This window comes from Cydia splendana, chromosome Z (genome assembly GCF_910591565.1).
Source record: "Cydia splendana chromosome Z, ilCydSple1.2, whole genome shotgun sequence".
Taxonomy (NCBI): Eukaryota; Metazoa; Arthropoda; class Insecta; order Lepidoptera; family Tortricidae; genus Cydia; species Cydia splendana.
The window spans coordinates 13,598,324-13,618,420 of record NC_085987.1 but is presented as its reverse complement, the minus strand read 5'-3'; the positions used below and the strand labels follow the sequence as shown (position 1 = coordinate 13,618,420).

Sequence of the window (20,097 nt, the reverse complement as noted above, 5' to 3'; positions counted from 1 at the left end):
TTATTCATAAACAAAAGTAAGAATGATCAAAATATAAGCTATTAATAAATAATGATCCTTACAGCTCGGCCATCCTGTTCGAGGCGAGACCCTTCGCCAAACCTTGATATATAATAGTTAAAATGATAAAAATAAAGACAAATTTATGAAAATAATGAATCAAAATGTATACATTAAAACAAACCAAGATTCACTGATCCAATATTACTATGTGAATGATATTTATGCACATAATATGCATATTACAAACACGTAATACTCATGTGCACTCATGATTGCACCATATATACTATTAATAAGATTATAATTATAATGTGTAATATTGTTAATTATTAGGCATTAATAAAATGATAATTAATGATAATTAGGAAATAGATGGCCGATACCAGAACATAATATTATTAATCGTTCAAATTATGGTTTTCGAAGAATTTTCACAAGTCTGTTATCAAGGTTAAAGAAACTATATGTCATCATAGAAACGAATAAATTTAATATATAGTTCGGCCTGCAGAAATATAATAAAATATTAAACAATAGAAAATTCATACGATAAGCGTAATAGACGGTACACTATGTTTCATTATGTAATAGTAAGATTACGCAATCTAGCATTGTTAAGTTTTCTTTAACACTTGTTATATTTCAATAATTATGATCAAGAAATATAATATAATATACGTACACAACACCATTCACTTTCGCACGTAAATATTCAAACCGCTATACATGGATCACTTCCCCAACAGAAGATAGTTGCGTCACCGCGGGTTGCGATAGTGCCGTCGACACATCTGAAGCTGTCCTCGATGAAGATGCCGCCAACCACGCTGATGCTGCGCAACACGGGGCACCGGATCTCGTGCCGCTACTAGCCGCAGCTTCGCGTGCCATGATGCCAGCATTCGAAGACTCTGCGGTGTAGTCAACGATCGTACTTCTGCGTAGAAGCACCTTAGTTCTGCTAAGGAACAGGAATGTCATCACCCTGGCCATCTCACCTAGGCACTCCTGGGTCGGAAGTGATTCCACACCCCGACCCTCTCACCTGGGCACTCCTGGGTGGTAATAGAATACCAAACCCTGGCCCTTTCACCTGGACGCTCCTGGGTCGTTCTGAAACTTTCAAGACTTTCTTTAGATATATATGAAATTAAAACTTCCTTTTTTTAAATTATTATTGAATACTCGTGGTTTTATTTCATTGATTTATTTAATCATTAATCTTTATATTTTAATCGTTACATCGATTTAAGCATGTTATGAATTTATTGTTTCACGTTTCAATTATTTTAGTACATAAACGACATGGCTACCAAATTGTACCTAATTTGTATTTATTATTATAATATTTGTAAATAAAATAGTCCACAATTCACTATATCATGTATTGCGCAATAAGGTTTAATCAAGATCAATAACCATATTAGGTCATTGTTCAACTTTGAACCAATTACTAGGGAATCCCATAAAGCTATAAGGTACATGATTGATTTTTATTCCAAAAACCTGCGTGCTTTACACACATTGAAAGAGCCCACAGACAGTTGGGACACATTAGTTATATACATGATGGTGTCGAAACTAGATGGCGCCACTAGTAGGAAGTGGGAAGAACACAAAAATACACTCAAGGTTTCTCCTAAGCTCGATGATTTCTTAGTGTTCCTTCGTAATCGAGCGGATGTCTTGGAAACAATACAGTGCGGTGCTTCTACACAAAAACATGATAAACCTACTAATCAAATAAAAGAAAACAAAAGTGTTGCAACAATGCTAGGTACCAGTGACACAGCTAGTGCTAATAAACAACTTAATAACTTAGATACAAAAACAAAAATAACTTGTGCGTTTTGCAAACTAAATCACTTCAATCATCAGTGTGACAAGTTTAAAGAAATGTCAGTGGATTGCAGGCAAAATGAAGTTTCGAAATACAAATTATGTAAAAATTGTCTGCGCCCTGGTCATCACCACTCTCGTTGCCGGTTAGGCCCATGTAATACATGTCATAAAAAACACAACACACTATTGCACATTGAAACAAATGACAGCAATAGTACAAATTTACCTGAAAACACAAATACTACTACTGCGATGTCTGCATTCACTCCGGCTAAGAAGGGTTATGTGCTTTTGTGTACTGCTGAAGTGAATTTAGTTAATCCTATAACAAAGGAAACTCACACTACGAAAGCTTTATTAGATATAGCGAGTCAATCTTCTTATATATCTACAACAATGCAAAGAAGGTTGAACCTTGCCTACGATGAAAGTGAGCCCACTACTATAACAGGCTTAAACGATTGTTTAATTGGCAGTGCTTCAAAACATTGTGGTGTTCTCGTGCAATCCAGAACCGGTCAATTTGAAATAGATGTTTCTTGTCTGATCATGCCACAAGTAACACAATCTACGCCGAGTTTGGAAATTGACACATCACGCTTCGATATTCCTAAATCGATTGAGTTAGCGGACCCCAGTTTTTATCATCCGTCTGAAATTCATATATTGCTGGGGGGCGATGTGTTTTGGGATATTGTAGGGTGTCAAAAAATTAAATTAGGTAAAAACAAACCGACGCTTAAAGAATCAAAACTAGGTTGGCTTGTTTCTGGTCCGACAGGTCAGGGTTCAAGCTCTTCTACTAGGTGCAACTTTACTCAAGAGATCAAGGATAGCCTTGCTAGATTTTGGGAGCTTGAAGATATCCCCAACTCTCCTCCTGAATCAAAGTTGTCAAAGGAGGAAGAGTACTGCGAGACCCATTTTAAGGAAAATACCGTGCGACTTGATGATGGTCATTTCTGTGTCAAGCTACCACTCCGTGAGGCCCAGGAGGACGCCTTAGGAGACTCTTATTACATTGCTAGGAGGCGGTTCTTTAACCTAGAAAATAAATTAAAGAAATCCAATATGAAAACAGATTATGCTGCCTTTCTTAAAGAGTACGAGAGCTTAGGACACCTGACCGAAACGGAGTGTCCCGTCTTTGGGTATTTTATTCCACATCATTGCGTTATTCGCGAAAATGTAGGAGCATTATTAGGTGCTCGTTTACATGCCAAGGTTACGCAAGCTTTACGTGTGACGGTTACTAGATCTATATTTTGGTCTGACAGCACAATTGTCTTGGGCTGGCTTCAAACGCAACCGAAAACATTAAAAACCTTCGTATGTAATCGAATAGACCAAATTCACGAACTATCAGATCCAAATGCCTGGCGTCACGTGCCAACAAATTTGAACCCAGCAGATCTGGCTTCAAGGGGGGTCAAACCTCAACAATTACTCACCAGTGCTTTGTGGTGGGAAGGACCCTGCTTCCTTAAAAGTCCAGAGTCTGAATGGCCGACAGCTAAACACGTTGATGCCTTATTACCAGAGATTAAATCGTTTATGACTGTACAATGCGAATCTAATGTTATTCCATTTAACAAATATTCAAAACTACAAACCTTGCAAAGAACATTCGCATTTGTGCTACGTTTTCTTAACAACTGTAACAAAAATAAGGCCAAAGTATCCGGAAACTTAAATGTTACTGAATTACAATCGAGTATGACAGTATTAGCGACTGCATCGCAAAGGGAATCCTTTGCTACAGATATTCATTCTCTCAAAACGACAAAGAATCTTAACCGCAAATCAAGACTGTTAGGATTAAATCCATTCCTTGATGAAAATGATATCTTACGTGTTGGTGGTCGCATTGTTAATGCTTCTCATTGTCCATATGAACAGCGACACCCAATAGCAAGCATTTATTCACGAGACTTTTATTCGAAAGGGAACATATCAGGTTGTTGCACGGAGGAGCTCAATTATTGTTAAGTTCTTGCGAGAGCGATTCTGGCCAATCGGTGGTCGGATTTTGGCAGTTAAGGTTGTAAATAGATGTATGAAAAGTCAAAGATTTAAGGTAAACCCTATGCAACCAATTATGGGAAACTTACCCGCTCCACGTGTTACTCCTGCTCCACCCTTCACAAACTGTGGGACCGATTTTGCAGGCCCATTTCTGATTTTAAATAAGAAGGGTCGTGGGGCCAAGACTTCCAAATGTTACCTTTGTGTATTCGTCTGCTTTTCGACAAAGGCTGTTCACCTTGAGGTCGTTAGTGACCTAAGCGCAAATGCCTTTATCATGTGTTTACGTAGATTTATCGCTAGACGTGGTAAGCCAGAAAATATCTATTGTGACAATGGAAAAAACTTTGTAGGGGCTAAGAATGAATTGAACAGAATGCTACAAACGTGTAAACGGCAAATCGGAGAATTCGCCTGCAGTGAGGAACTTCTCTTTCACTTCTCTCCGGTTTACGCTCCTAACTTTGGTGGAGTCTGGGAGGCAGCAGTAAAACTGCAAAATATCATTTAAAACGTATTGCTGCTAATACCAGTTTTGACTTTCGAGGAATTAGCTACTCTGTTTACACAAATTGAGGCTATTATGAATTCACGTCCTCTGACACCTTTGTCTGAGGATCCATCTGAACTAGCTCCACTCACGCCTGGGCACTTCCTTGTCGGGCGACCATTGATGTCCTTGCCATCGCCTGAAGTGAAGACGATAACTGTCAATAGATACCAGCTCGTACAGCGACTTCGGGAACATTTCTGGACGCGATGGACTAAGGATTATCTCGCTACTCTCCAGCAACGTATCAAGTGGAAAACCAGTAAGGGATCCATCAAGATAGACGACCTGGTCCTAGTCATGGACGATCAGCTGCCACCAATGAAATGGTTACTAGGGCGCATCGTCAAACTCTATACTGGAAATGATGGAGTCTGCAGAGTAGTCGACCTAAAGACGAAGAACGGCATCATCAAGCGAGCCGTATCAAGGCTATCAGCCTTAGAAGGATTAGGCTCCCATGAGCCTCTTGAAAGCTAGGCTTTCAAGGCGGGCAGAATGTTAACAATCTAACCTTTATGCATTAGCGCCGCCAGAAGAACCTACGATGCGGCGCGCATTCTAATTTTGAAATACTTGAAATATGTCAATGATAAGAAAAAACAACTTACTTAATGTCAACATCTCAATGTAAAAGTACAATAAAATATTACGAATTTATTACTAGTGTTGAGTCGCTCACTCGCGAGGCACCTCATTTGTACCACTCATTTTGTTAATTTGTCGCAGTACTTCATACCGCAAAAATGTCTTACTTCACTCCTCTATTCATTTTACTCATTTACTCGCGCGCATCACAAACACCTCTTGCCACACAAATCATTCACACACTTCAAATTTCAAAAAACTCTTATCCTTTCAAATTCACTCGCGAACCTCAAAAACTCATACACTCCTCACAACTTGCAAAAGAGTCCCTGGATGGCACGAGGTGCTCGCCTGCTCGCCGACATTCAAAACTCAAAATGTCTCAAATGAAGAAACGAGTAATGGCCCACACTGTCAACTGCCGAACTACAAACCTTATTGCAACGACAAAAGGTCCACCGAGAAATGCGTTGAGTTTGTACCACTCACTGCCTCTCTGTGACATGAACACCTCAAAAATCCTTTCAAAATGAAACAATGAATTAGAAATACCCAAAGAGGGAGTGAGACAGACACGCGCCGTACTTCAATATCGCCTCGCGTCGCCACCGAAAATACGTTAAAAATTAAACACGAAAGACAACAAGCGTAAGCGCTGCAAGCTTTCATACATCTTAAGCCTTTTTGATCCTAACTTACTTGTCAAAATGGCGCGTGGAATCAGTCACCAAAAGGAAGTTCGACGTGTTGCTTCTCTGTTGCACTTGTAAATTCGTACGTAAGTGTGACAGGGAGGCAACATGACGAACATGGATCGCGGTACGCACTCTGTATACCAGACAGGCATTTACGAAGCTTGCTTAGAAACAGTAATCCTTTAGTGACTAAAATATTATTGAAATAAATTCCTGTAGCGTACACAATATATGATCATTTCAATAAGTTTCAAGTTTATTAAATAAAAAGTAAGTATAATTTGCATAGGTAAAATAAACATGTAGATGTAAATTATAACGATTTGAATTTGCAATACTTTTTATTAACATTATTTGTAAACGTTTATGATTTTGACATATTTATATTTATTTTGTTCGTACGTCGTTGTAGCTAATTTTACTTCTCTAATACCTAATACCTAGTGATAATTCTTATAATTATACCAAAATAACAAAATATGGACATCGTTTTCGCCATTAAATTTACCCGCGGATCTTCCTTGGTGCCTTTTGCATGAAAAAATGAAATGTAAATGTAGCCGGCGGCGGCCGGCGCGAATGGTGCTTTGTTTAATATCATATTGATGATATTACTGTTAAATTATCTGAGGTGGTAAGTTTGTCACTTCTATATAATAATGACTTGTGAAAATATTGAATTTGTTCTCCTTAGTTTGTTAAAAATGTGGTAGTTTTATGGTTAATAGGTACAAGACTTATGAAATATATCACTACATATTATGAAACAAAGTCCCCCGCCGCGTCTGTCTGTATGTGTGTTTGTTTGTATGTTCGCGATAAACTCAAAAACGACTGGACGGATTTTCATGCGGTTTTCACCTATCAATAGAGTGATTCTTCAGGAAGGTTTAGGTGTATGTATAATTTGCTAACCCGTGCGAAGCCGGAGCGGGTCGCTCTCGCTAGTGATTATTATACTTAAAATTATATCAAGTAGCAAGGAGAAGGACTAAACAATCTAACAATAAAAAAGAGCTAAATTAGAACAAGTTTCATAAAAGCAGCAGATTAAGTTACTATGTGGGATCTTTCTCCTATAAGTTATATTCTTAACCTCCAGAATTGCACTCCTTAATTATTATTATTTATTTATTTATAAAATAAGTGATGAATACATAAATATGTATATACATTAAATATTTTTGTCACCATTGGCCCGTTGGATTAATGAATAGTTGACGCTGAAAATATGCTAGTACCTCACCTCATTTGAAGTAAGACATTGTAACACCTCATTTTAGAAAATGAGGTACTCATACAAACTCATTTTAAATTGATGTCCTACCCATCACTATTTATTACTATAAACTAGTTTCAATAATTCTACAACAAAGACAAGAATATAGTTAACGCCAGTATCGCGCTAACATCCTAAACTCTTGCCCCACCAGCCAGGAAAAAGCACGCATTCTCGCTGTTTCGGAAAGAGAATCCGGCTCCTGGTTGCATGCTCTCCCCTCCTCCAACTTTGGTACATTGCTCGACAATAATACCCTCAGGCTGGCTGTCGGTCTTCGCCTGGGATCCCACATTGTCTCACCCCATCGCTGCCCCTGCGGAACTTTTGTGGACAGCCTTGGACACCACGGTCTATCATGTCCTAAGAGTGCCGGCCGCCTGTCACGTCATGCCTGCCTCAATGACATCCTCCGTCGGGCCTTCGTCAGCGCCAACGTTCCAGCCATCCTAGAGCCACCTGGCCTCGCGCGTGACGATGGCAAGAGGCCCGACGGAATGACCCTTGTGCCCTGGAGTGTGGGACGGGCCCTTATTTGGGACGCAACGTGTGTGGACACCCTGGCACCGTCCCATCTCGGTTCAACATCATTGAGAGCGGGCGCGGCGGCTGCAGCTGCTGAGGGGGCAAAATGCCGCAAATATATAGCTCTCACTGACCGGCATATATTTGCGGCATTTGCAGTCGAAACTGGGACCGTGGTGCCCAGGGGCCCATAAACTAGTTCGGCAAATTTCAAAAAAAATATTCGAGGTCACCGGGGACCGTAGGGCTGGCTCGTTCCTCGCCCAGCGGATCGGCATAGCCATCCAAAGGGGGAACGCAGCCAGCCTTATGGGAACCCTTCCACAGGGTTCGGACCTGGGTGATCTAGCCTAATATATACATATTGGGCTAGGTCACCCACATTATGTTTTATTTATTTTTTTAGGTATTAGTTTTAGTTTTGTAGGTAGTTTTAATTTTAGGTTAATTTTTATTGTAAGTTTGTTATTAATTATGTTTATGGTTTTATTAAAATAACCAAAAAAAAAAAGAACAAATTCCTCATCACATAAAATGGATTTAAACATCAGACATAAACTAGTTAATTAATTATTCCACATGAATGATGAACATCTACATTGCGATGTATTTTTAAAAGTATTTGGTCATTATAACAATACTCTTAGCGAATCTAGATCGAATAATATTCATGTTACAAAGTGACTAAGAAATAATATGTTTGTTTTTTTTTCAACAGGTTTTATCTGAACCAACAAGTTTATTATTGTAGTTGAGTTTGAATACCAAATATTTAATTTCCAGCTATAGTCGTGTTTATTTTTTATTTTTCAGAAACTAAAGTCTAATAGGTATTACGGTGCATTTGTTATCCTAATTCCTTATTCGGACATATCTAAAGAATTAATGATAATACTAATTAAATCAGATTTGACAATTAATGCATGTAATTATGTATGTATGCTTGGAGTATGTTTATTATTAAAATTATTCTGGTTTTACTAAAATAAGACTTATTAATAAATTAATTCGTTAGTCATAAGGAAAATATTATTACTGTTATAATTCACGTATAAAACCCTGGACACAATAAAGTGTGGCTATATAGAATACAGTTTATCTTGCATATTATTTATAATACTATTTTACTAGATCGAGAGATTATTACTGTATTAGAATACATATAAAAATATGTAAATTCACATATGCATAATAATCATGTTTAATTGTCAAGTAATATTGAACAGTTTGACAGTATATTAAAAGCGAAGCACCTTATCAATTATTATTTGATATATAAAAGTTCATAATGATCTTGTACTATGGTGGTTTAAATAATGGAAGAAATGAGTTCCCGTGTAAATTTAAAAGCTTTACTTATGAATTAAACATAATAACATTTATTTCTTTTGCAGAGAATTTACCGTATATTCCTCAGTAATAACCATTGGTTTTATTATATTCCTCAGCAATAACCATTGGTTTTATATATATTTTACATTATGAATGTCTAATCTCTATAGCTCACGCGCCCAGCCAAGTTCAAGTTGAACATTAAGAAAACAGGTATCATTAATCTACGCGTATATCGATTTCCATTACATGTAATTTTATATTTACGAACGAGCGATAATCGTTGTTTCCTTTATTAATCAAGTGTCGTTATCTAATTCCTTCATCTCTTTTTTTTGTGAATATAAAAGTATTATTACAATCTTAGGATTTTAGCAACTCGTGTATAACACACATAATATGATATTTCATACCGTTTTAATATAAACTGCACTCAGATGAGAACTCAACATATTAGTAATAGACGTGTAGAAATTTTATTAATTTTTCTTTGCTTATTATTACTGTTTATTATGTTTTTATGATTAAATTATACTGATATATGGTTGACTAATTATTTTAAATTGTTGTAAATATATTTATGAAAGTTGGAATAAAAGTCTAGCGCATTCATCCACGCGCGTCAAGTCTCACACGTTCATCCAAGTGCGTTTAAGTCTCGCACGTTCATCCACGCGCATTAAAGTCTCACACGTCCATCCACGTGCGTTGTATATTGTGTATACCTACACAAACACATCGATTCCACAAGATTAACATGGCGCTTCTTATCTACTGATACTAGCGTCTGCACATACGTCATCGACTCTTTATATGACTCTACATATGACTCTACATATGACTCTACATATGCCTCTACATATGACTCTAAATATGACTCTACATATGACTCTACATATGACTCTACATATGACTCTACATATGACTACATATGACTCTACATATGACTCTACAAATTACGCATAAGCGTAGTTTTAAGTTACAACTTTACAGTACTGCACGCAACTTCAAAGATATCCACAGAATACACTATTATTCCAATTAAGGTCCTTTGTTTTTCATTTAGGTACCTAAGTATGATTTGAATTTACTACTATTACAGAAAAACAAAAATAATAAAAATGTAGCAAACGACACTGTCCTGTCAGATAAAACACTGAAATTATGATTGGTTTGCAAGACTTGACGTCATTCAAAATATTCACGTCCTATAAATAAAGGGGTAAATGAGTTTCTAAATGTTTAAAGTATGCGTAGCTCACAATCAAATATTATATCAAATAGTTAAGCATATCGATTTCCCATCGACCTCGCATTTCTCCATGATCATCATGGTAACACACATACATTTATATACAAATACATTGATTAAGTACCCGTGCCAAAATTACTGGCCCTTACAAGGTTGTTATGATAAAACTGATTACATTAAGACTTGATGACATACAGTCATACAGTCTAAACAAAAGGTGACCGGTCATTAAATTGAATCCATTGAGATGCAAGTTCACGATATCTAGTATGTGTAAATTGACACAAAAAATACTTAATGCTCAGCGCACAAAGTTACGAGTTACGTATCTTGAGGAGTGTGCAATAGAAAAACAATAGAAAAATATTACATAAGTACATTCGTTAACGAGTTACTACTCGTGTATTCAACAAACGACATACGCTCCATAACATGGAGATTTAATATAGATGTATGTTCATACCAGAGTTGGGCAAAATTAGTTAAATTAAATAAAATGAGAATGGTAACGTTAGTTTTAATAACGGCAACTTATTTTGTCAATTTATCATGAGTTTACCAATTAGCTTGAATTCGACATGACACACTTATGAATTTATCATCGACATGGTTTTGGAAGTATTTTAATTATTCGAGCAGATGGTTATCATGGTTATTCAAACTAACGTTTTAGTTGATAAAGTTAGAATAAGGTTCGTTTTACGACCGCTACTTCCTTTATTCCTTATGAAATCATTTGACTGAGCTTTATTTTAGTTTAATCACAGATTGCAATTATAAGTGCCCAACTCTGATTCATACTATTATTACGTTTAATATCCGATATGTCATAAAGGTGTTGTATTTCCATACAAGAAGGGAAAATAATTATAACTACGTGTTCTAGTAATTTAGCTTCATCGAGGCTTTCATAAGTAATGCTGCGTTGGGCAGCGTCGCTGAATGAAAACCGATATCGGTATAAAAGCACTAGGTTAAAAAAAATCATGTTAATAGCTAATAGCACCAGGTACACAAGTTACATAACGTAACCCTGCATTATGGTTTCCAATTTGGACTTAGATCGTCACGTTATTATCTTTTAAATAATGTATCGTCTTGTCGGTCTTGTGCGCATGGAATCGCACGAATAGTGACCAGAATGATTTTAAAGTGGAGTTCCGAAAGATCATATATTATAATGCCCAACATTTTAATAAAAGCAATGTCTTAGATGCATTTGTAACAATATTAAGTTATACACTGACGCCAATCGCGTTTAAAAACTTCATACTAGAGGCATTGCTAATACAAACTCAACAGGGGTTTACTTCAGAGGTATTCAATTGGTAGATTTAATTTTTAGTTTACTCATCGGTGTCACGGTTACAAAGCCAGTGTATTCATACAATTTCAGTACCGCAAACTGACCTCAAAAGGTGCAACAGATCGTAAATCTTAATGTACAAAAACAATATCCTACTGTAGTTTGCTACTACAGTTGTACTATGCTATTTTGCTACGCAACAAGACTAAATAATGAGTCCTTAGCCTGAGCTTGAAATAATCGATGTGGTACACCATCATACAATCGAGTTTGATAATATAGAAACATTATAATGACATTTGATCTAATTTTCACTGACTCATATGTAATATTCAAAAACGCTTAAATGACAACTGTAGATTTTAAATTTCATATTTTTATTATAAGTGAGACTACCTGGCATCCGTTCGTACGTTCTGTCTACACATACATATACCAAAATTGGGCAAATGATCATCATGATCTTGAATAATATATACAGTATATTTAATACAGATATGACGGTAGGTTCTTAAACCAATTTTATTTAAAATGAAAGGGAGTAAAAAAATATATAAAGAAATGACTTACCAAAATTTAATACACTTTCCGGTAAACATAGTTTGTGTCAATTATTTACCTGTATCTTTGCCTGTATGTACCTATAATGTTAATGATTAATTTTAATGTACTTACTAACATGTAGCTGTAATGATATGATACTAACAATATTGTATGGATTTTTTTTTTTTAATGTTCTGAAATAAAGATATTTTATTTTATTTTTTTTATTTTTTTTATAGTTTACTCACTGATACAAACGAAAAAGAAAAGAAAACCTTACGTTCGTGCGGCGTGGCAAAAATCCTATCGATTTTTGTTAGATCCAACTTCTGAAATTGTTGGGTTATTACCGGGTTGATGATGAAAACTAATACTTGTACCAATATTTTAACTTTATTTATTTGTTACAAACATAATAACAACCAATTTACAATAAAATATTCAAGACGTCTTCACTCTAACTTGTCCGTACTCGAACTGGCCACTTGTCACTGCTATACCCACTTTTTATAACAATTCAACATGGCGGGAACCAGTGACAAGTATGAGTCAATTGATACTCTTTTATAAATTATTCATAAACAAAAGTAAGAACGATCAAAATATAAGCTATTAATAAATAATGATCCTTACACATATTATAACTTATCATTTAAGATCAGCATCTTACTTTCAATGAACAAGTTTATCCACGACTTATTGTTTATGTTATGAGACGTATGACCTTCTTAGTATGCAGTATGCAGTCGGAACGTATCGGTGTGCGGCAATACCTTTATCACCGAGAATTAGGAATGTTCCCTTTGACGACACGACGAATGCAACACGAAATGTGAACAGAATTCCCATTTTAGCTCAAGTTTCTATACAGCTAAATAATTGAAATTAATGGTTACAAACAACTGGAAGAGCGCAGGCTCATTTTGGTATTAGTTATCTTTAATCACGCGTTACTGCACAGTCAGCATCTAATTAATAGTGACGGCCAAAATGGTCATATATATCGCACCACATCCCTATTTATTTAGTAGCAATGTTGTGTCACGATATATTTGGCCACTTTAGCCGGCACTGTAGTAGGCTCTGGACTCATACTCATCGGCGCAATTACTCTTAGGTACATACATATATTACCTTCGCATTCCTGTCGAAACGTAGCAAGAATATTCAGTACCTAAATAGCAGCTGTGTCTCCTCGTCTGATATTTCATATTCATAGCTCATAGCGGTTTCAATGTAAATCTTATTCAAGTTGGTTTAAGATATTACCACGCTTTTACATTTGCCCGCATACATATTATTGTTTATAAATTATTGGTATTTGTCGGGAAAACGAGCGGGCAATTAGTGAGTGAATAATTAAGTACCTAACAATTGTCAATAAAGGTTTCTAAAAATGTTCTGCATTCCCTTTTGCCCGAGGCCGCGTTTCGTGCGTACACGCTCGATGCTGACGCCGAACGCCATCCTCTGGTAATTAAGAAAAAAGATTTTTTCGTGGATCTAAAACCTATGTCTCATTTCCCAATAGGTATTCGTGGTTATTTTGTTAAGCCATGGACTATCCCAAAATGCCAGACTCACAATTTGTTAATGAATTGCTTTGGCAGAACTAAGTACCTATTTTAAAATGCGATGCTATAGTACCTACTACCTAATACCTATTAGTTAGTTGTACTAATAATTAATTTACTTAGCAGGGTTTCTAGAGTAGTCTTAAACTGGACACCCTTGTGTGTTTATGCTCCCATCCAAATGAGTCGATCAATAAGAAGAGTTAGGTAATGGTCCAGTCGAGTAAGCCAACATTACAAAAATATATTTGCACGCCTCTAAGAAACTGGCAATAAGGTCGTGTAATTATATTTTGGAATGTTGGCTTGTAAAAATGTTTGTAAACTCGACCGTACGTAATTGTTCAAAAAAACATATTTATTTCCGAAAGTACACAATATCGCTGATCGTTTTATAAGATATAGGTAAATCGATAGCTTAAAATGAGTTATTTTCCAGTCCTACGCGTACCTATTATTGGTTGTGGGGACGCCCCGTATAATTCACATTCGGGTCGCATTCTCCGCATTATGCCTAGGGCCCAGGTGACACAGGGTTTGTTTTACGAGACAACATATGATTCGGTCAAATTGTGTTTTTTGAAAAACGAATTATAGCCAGCCTTTTATGAATGTAGTATGATGCCTTTGGGTATGGTGCTTTACGCACGCTAGCGTCCCCTTCCCTCCCCCTGCCGTAACCCCCCCTTTCTGCATGAAATATGTCCCGATTCAGTTTTTTCAGTTTTTGGGGAAAGTATACAATATAGGAAAAAAATGTCAATGAAAGAAATAATCCCTATTAAATTCTTAACAAAATAGGTTATATTCATTTTTTTGATGTGACGCACCATATTCATGTTATGGCTGGATAAACTTCGACAAAATTTAACCGTTGAAAAACCTGTTGAAGTTCAATATAACATTGTACGTAATAGTACTGAAAGAAATCCTACACGGAGAATAACCTTGCAAGCTTATTCTCCGTATAAGATTTCTTTCAGTAAAGTCTGTCCACGATAAAAAGTGGTCGGTGTTATAACGACAAATTAGAAAAAAAACTAAGAAAAACAATTTCATGGGCTATTTAAATTAAAGCTTTATTAGTGTTCTTTAAAATTAATAAACCTCCTGTTTAACAAATTAACACTGGTAAAATGCCCTGACTTTGCTTCGGACTCCTTCCATCAATCTCTGTACATCACTTTCGGTCACCTTTTTACATGTCGTATCCCACATTCTTTTGAACTGTTTCTCATTTGTAGCAATTTTACCACTATTGTTCAATTTTCTTTTCATTATTGCCCAATAACGCTCTACCGGCCGGAGTTCTAGGCAGTTTGGTGGATTTGCTAATTTCGGTACAAAGGAGATATTATTTTCAGTGTACCATTCTAAAACAGATTTGGCATAATGTGAGGACGCTAAATCAGGCCCGAATATGACAGGCTCGGTGTGGTTTCTTATAAACGGCAATAAACGTTTTTTTAAACACTCTTTCGTGTAAATGAATTGGTTAATCGTACCCGTAGTAACAAACGATTTGCTTTTTTGACCACATGTACAGATGGCTTGCCAGACAAGGAATTTTTTTGCAAATTTATCAAGTTTTTTTTTTGTAAATTTTTTATCGGCATTCCCTTTTTGATGTGCCACATAGAACTGCAAACCTGGTAATTGCTTAAAATCTGCTTTCACGTATGTTTCGTCGTCCATCAAAATACAACCAAACTTCGTCAAATATTTTGTATACAACTTTCGAGCCCGGGTTTTACATAATTTATCCTTTGTAGCATCGCGATTAGGAACTGTAGTTGCCTTGTACGATCGTAAACCTGCACGCTGCTTGATTTTTTGGACATACGATTTCGATACCTTACATTTTCTGGCGACGTCACGGACAGAGAGAGTTGGATTCTTCTTAAAATGCTCGATTACTTTTTTTGCCTTAGTTTTATCAGCAGGACCGCGTTTTCTACCCGAACCACCTTTTCTTGAAACAGACAATCTGGACTGATAATTAGCCAATACCTTTTGCAAGGTTGACTTCGGAACTTTTAATAATTTGGCTAACTTTCCTTGCGATATACCGATATTTTGGTTGTAGGTGTACACGATCTTTTTTCGGATGTCCAGTTGGCTAGACGACATTTTATAAATGTTACGAATTTATAAACTCCAAATAGCCCTAATAGTTTATTCTTCCCGCTATCTAACAATCAAAGTGACAGATGTCAGTTGTCTTTTATTTTATTTTTTATTGTTTATTAAATGCTGACCACTTTTTATCGTGGACAGACCTTACTATCACGTACTATGTTATATTGAACTTCAACAAGTTAATACATGAATATGGTGAGTCTTACCAAAAAGTTGCATATAACCTTTTTTGTTTAGAATTTATTAAGGATTATTTCTTACCTTGATACTTTATTCCTAATTCTAATACTTTTCTCAAAAATTAATAAAAACCGTCAACCGGGACATATTTCATGCAAAAAGGGGGGGTTGCGGCAGGGGGAGGGAAGGGAACGCTAGCGTGGGTAAAGCACCATACCCAAAGGTATCATACTACATTCATAAAAGGCTGGCTATAATTTGTTTGTCTTCCCCATACATTAGAACACAACATAGCAATGATAATACAACAGTGCGCTCTCCTTCTAAAGCCTGACCTACTGGTCAACAATGATCATATATTACTATATATGATCATTGTCAGGAGGGCGCTGTTATTCTCATGTATAGGATGACAGTTCAGTATAGTATGAAAAAATTAGTTCCTGTAAAATTCCGCAACATGGCGCGTGATCATATATATTCCTAGTAAAGCTTTACCTACGACTTGACACAAGCTAGTAGGTACATTACGTCGGAAACTTTAAACCAATGTAAAACTCCAGTGGTTTGCTAGAGAAACTGACCAATTAATTAATTTTTTAAGATAAATAATCAATGTTTCTGCTGAAATAAGTAGTCAAAAGTCCAATGGGTGACGATATATAACAGCCTTTTCCTGGATCTGTGAATCTGTACATCACATACTCTTATTATAATAGTGACTACCTTTATGTACTTAATTGGCTTATCAAATCGCGTACGCGGTACTCGATTGAAGCTATTATATTATGACATTTATGACACACATTGCCTAACATACCTACTATACTAATGATTTGATAGCTGTTGGTCCGAAACGCGATTCGTCCAAATGAATTTAAGTTCGCTTTTCGCCCAACACGCTTTTCGTCCAACACGCTTTTAGGCCAACACGCTTTTCGTCCAACACGCATTACGTCCAACACACTTTACGTCCAACACGCTTTTCGTCCAACACGTTTGGGTCTGATTTGTGTCATAGATAATTTTACCCCGAGTGTTCTTAGCCATGTTTCATGAAAATCTGTTCAGCCGTTTGAAGATCATCAGCTCTTTTCGTTGATGAGGGGATCTGACTACCTTCCATATGTCCTATTGATTCGAAATTTGGTACCGTGTTACTTCAATGATATTGAAACAACATGGTAAGGTAACCCATGACTTTAAATATGACATGTTAGAGTAAGGTTTAGATTTCGAAGGTGGGTAATTAAATGGGATTAATTAGGCTCCATTTCCACTGCGGCAGAAACAAAATGGACGAATAGCGACTTGGACGAATCGCGATATGGACGAACGGTGTAAATGATACTTGACGAACCACGTAGTTGACGAACTAAGATTTGGACAAATGGCGACTTGGACGAATCGCGATATGGGCGAACGGCGTAAATGATACTTGACGAACCACGTAATCCTTAGTAGATTTTAATACAAGGATAACTAGTCACTCATCCACATGTTTAGATCACGTTTACACTAACTGCAAAGCTGGCGTAACGCATGCATCTCCTGTGACGACTAACATAAGCGATCATCTCGCGGTGCGCTGCGAGGCGGTATACCGGGCTCGCGCACCGCCTGCGCTGACGCGGATGGCGCGCGCAGTCACTCATGTGAACCGAGCTGGTTTTATTGAAGCCATTTACAGCATCGACTGGGATGACCTGTGGAGTCGTCGAGGTCATACGGCCGATCAGATGGCCACGTCTATTATTAATATAATCAATAATCAGTTTGAAATTTTTTTCCCGCTTAAAAAAATATGTAATCGTAAACAGCATACCTGGCTATCTGATGACATTTTTAATGCAAAATTATTACTTTTTGACATAATTAAAATTAGCTTCGAGCAACACCGGCTTCCGACACATCGGAAGGGAGGGGCCCAAGCGATATCTCACCGTACAAATCTTTCTGCCATTTTTCGCGGGGGGAAAGGTGCACACAGTCGCACTTCTCACACACTTACATACAAAATCCAATCTGTAATGACGACACAAATACATAGAAAATGACACACGTCAAAGACAAATCTTGCAAACCTCGATCTCTTTTTGTGTACGGACTAGTGACAAGTGTCACAATCACAACACGCACACTAACACATTTTCGTTGAAGTATGTTATTGTATTCTGAGAGATGAGAAGTCGGATTTGTCGCTCGACCGATCCGCAATTTGTACTGAGCGAGCAAAATCGATAAATCCAACAATTACATGAGACTAAAATATAATAATTGTGTTTGAATGTAATTAAACGTATGATATGTAAAAAAAAATATTACATGTGAAATGTAACACTTTCTTTTTGTAAATTTGATGTCCCCGACCTCTTTTTATAACAAAAAACCAAGCAAACAGGCATTTTTGAGCAGCAGTGTTCACGCGCGCGTCTGGACTCGGTCTAGTGAAAAATCCAAGTGCAACTAGTTTTATTACCCGCGCTAGATTAGATTGACGCGCTAATCTTGTACCTCGGCAGAGGGGAAATAGTGCGAATGCCGCCTCCCTTCCGTGTTGCTCGAAGAAAATTAGCAATATATTTCCTAATGACGAACGTGTAAAGAACATTACTTGGATTGCGCACAAAAAATATAGTGAATTAGTAAGGCAGGGTAAATATGACCACTATATTAATATCATTACACAGAGCCAAAATGCCTCAAAATCCATGTGGCAAATTATTAACAAGGAGCGGGGCCAATCATCACGCCGCCCTCAGACTGATTTCACAGATATCGTCGTAAATTCGAGCGGTGCAGGGTTTGGTTCCAAGCAGGCTGCAGCGAGCGCTATGAACCAACGGTTCGCGTGCGCGGCGGCGGCTTGCGGTGCGCCGAACGCAGACTTGTCACAAGTGCGAATTGCGCTAAAACTTGCTCGAGCGCCCGCTGACCGCTGCTTCCGCCTGCGGCTGTTCTCTGCAGAAGAGGTATATCGTATAATAACTAAAGTTATTCCTCATAAAACCACGAAAGACCTGTACGGAATTTCTATGGAGCTTTTATTCATCGCCGCGGCTCCCCTGTCACCAGTACTAGCGGGTCTGTTTAACCAATGTATCTTTGAAGGTGTGTTTCCCTCCCCCTTGAAAATGAGTAAAATATCTCCTCTGTTTAAGGGGAAGGGAAAAAGAGAAGACATTGATGCCTACAGGCCCATCTCCATTATACCGGCGGTGGCAAAAGTATTCGAGAACGGTCTTAGTTCTCGCTTAATGGAGTTTTTAACAGCCACTGATGCTCTGTCCGAACGTCAATACGCCTACCGCGCGGGCCGCTCGACGTGTGCGATGACGCGCGAGTTGGTGCGCCGTGTGTTGGATGCTCGAGAGTGTGGCCAGCAAGTCGCAGCGTTGTGCTGCGACTTATCGAAGGCTTTCGATGTAGCAGACCACGGCGTACTCGCTATTAAGCTACGTCATTACGGCATTGGAGGCAAGGCCCACGCACTCGTATGTGATATGCTGCGCGGACGGTCACAGGTGGTTGTGTCTGATGGAGGCAGAGTGAGGTCAGAGCCTATATCTACAACAATGGGCGTTGCCCAGGGGTCGTCGGTATCCAATATACTTTTCTCATTGCTTCTCAATGATCTTCCAGAAGCCATAGTAGAGGGAGAAGTATATATGTATGCCGACGACGTAGCCGTGGTAGTGTGTGCACCTGACATTGACAAACTCGAGCAATGTCTGAATAAAGTCGCAAATCAGGTGTCACAGTACTTTAGAAGTAATGGCCTGGTACTAAACCTTAATAAAACCCACTTTCTCCACTTCTATCTCGGGGGTAGAGGCCCAAGAAACCTTGGAGTGTTTGTGGATGGTGTCCAAGTGGGTCAAGTGCAGAATACCACCTTCCTGGGTTTTGGGCTCGACAGAGGACTGCAGTGGGAATCGCACATAGGCAAAGTGTGTAACAAGCTAGCAAGTGCCTGCTTTGCCCTGCGACGTCTGGCGAGAGTGGTGCCCAGGAGGGTGGTGCGGTCTTGTTACTTTGCCACTGTACACTCACTCCTACAATACGGCGCAGAGCTGTGGGGCCGCGCTGCCGAATGGGAGCGTGTCTTTCGCATGCAAAAGAGAGCCGTCCGAGCGATTGTGCAAGTGAGTCAGAGTAACTCTGCGAGACCTCACTTTAAGGACCTTGGGATACTCACTCTGCCCTCCATTGTGATTTTCCAAGTAGCTACATACGTGCGATGTCACCTTGACGAGTACTCGAG

General features: G+C 37.9%; 1 protein-coding gene across 1 annotated transcript in view; it reads left to right on the top strand.

The window, feature by feature from the left end:
* LOC134804458 (uncharacterized) overlaps nt 1-20,097 on the top strand; it is a 182,915-nt gene that overhangs the window by 37,989 nt on the left and 124,829 nt on the right. The gene's annotated exons all lie outside the window — the stretch shown is intronic.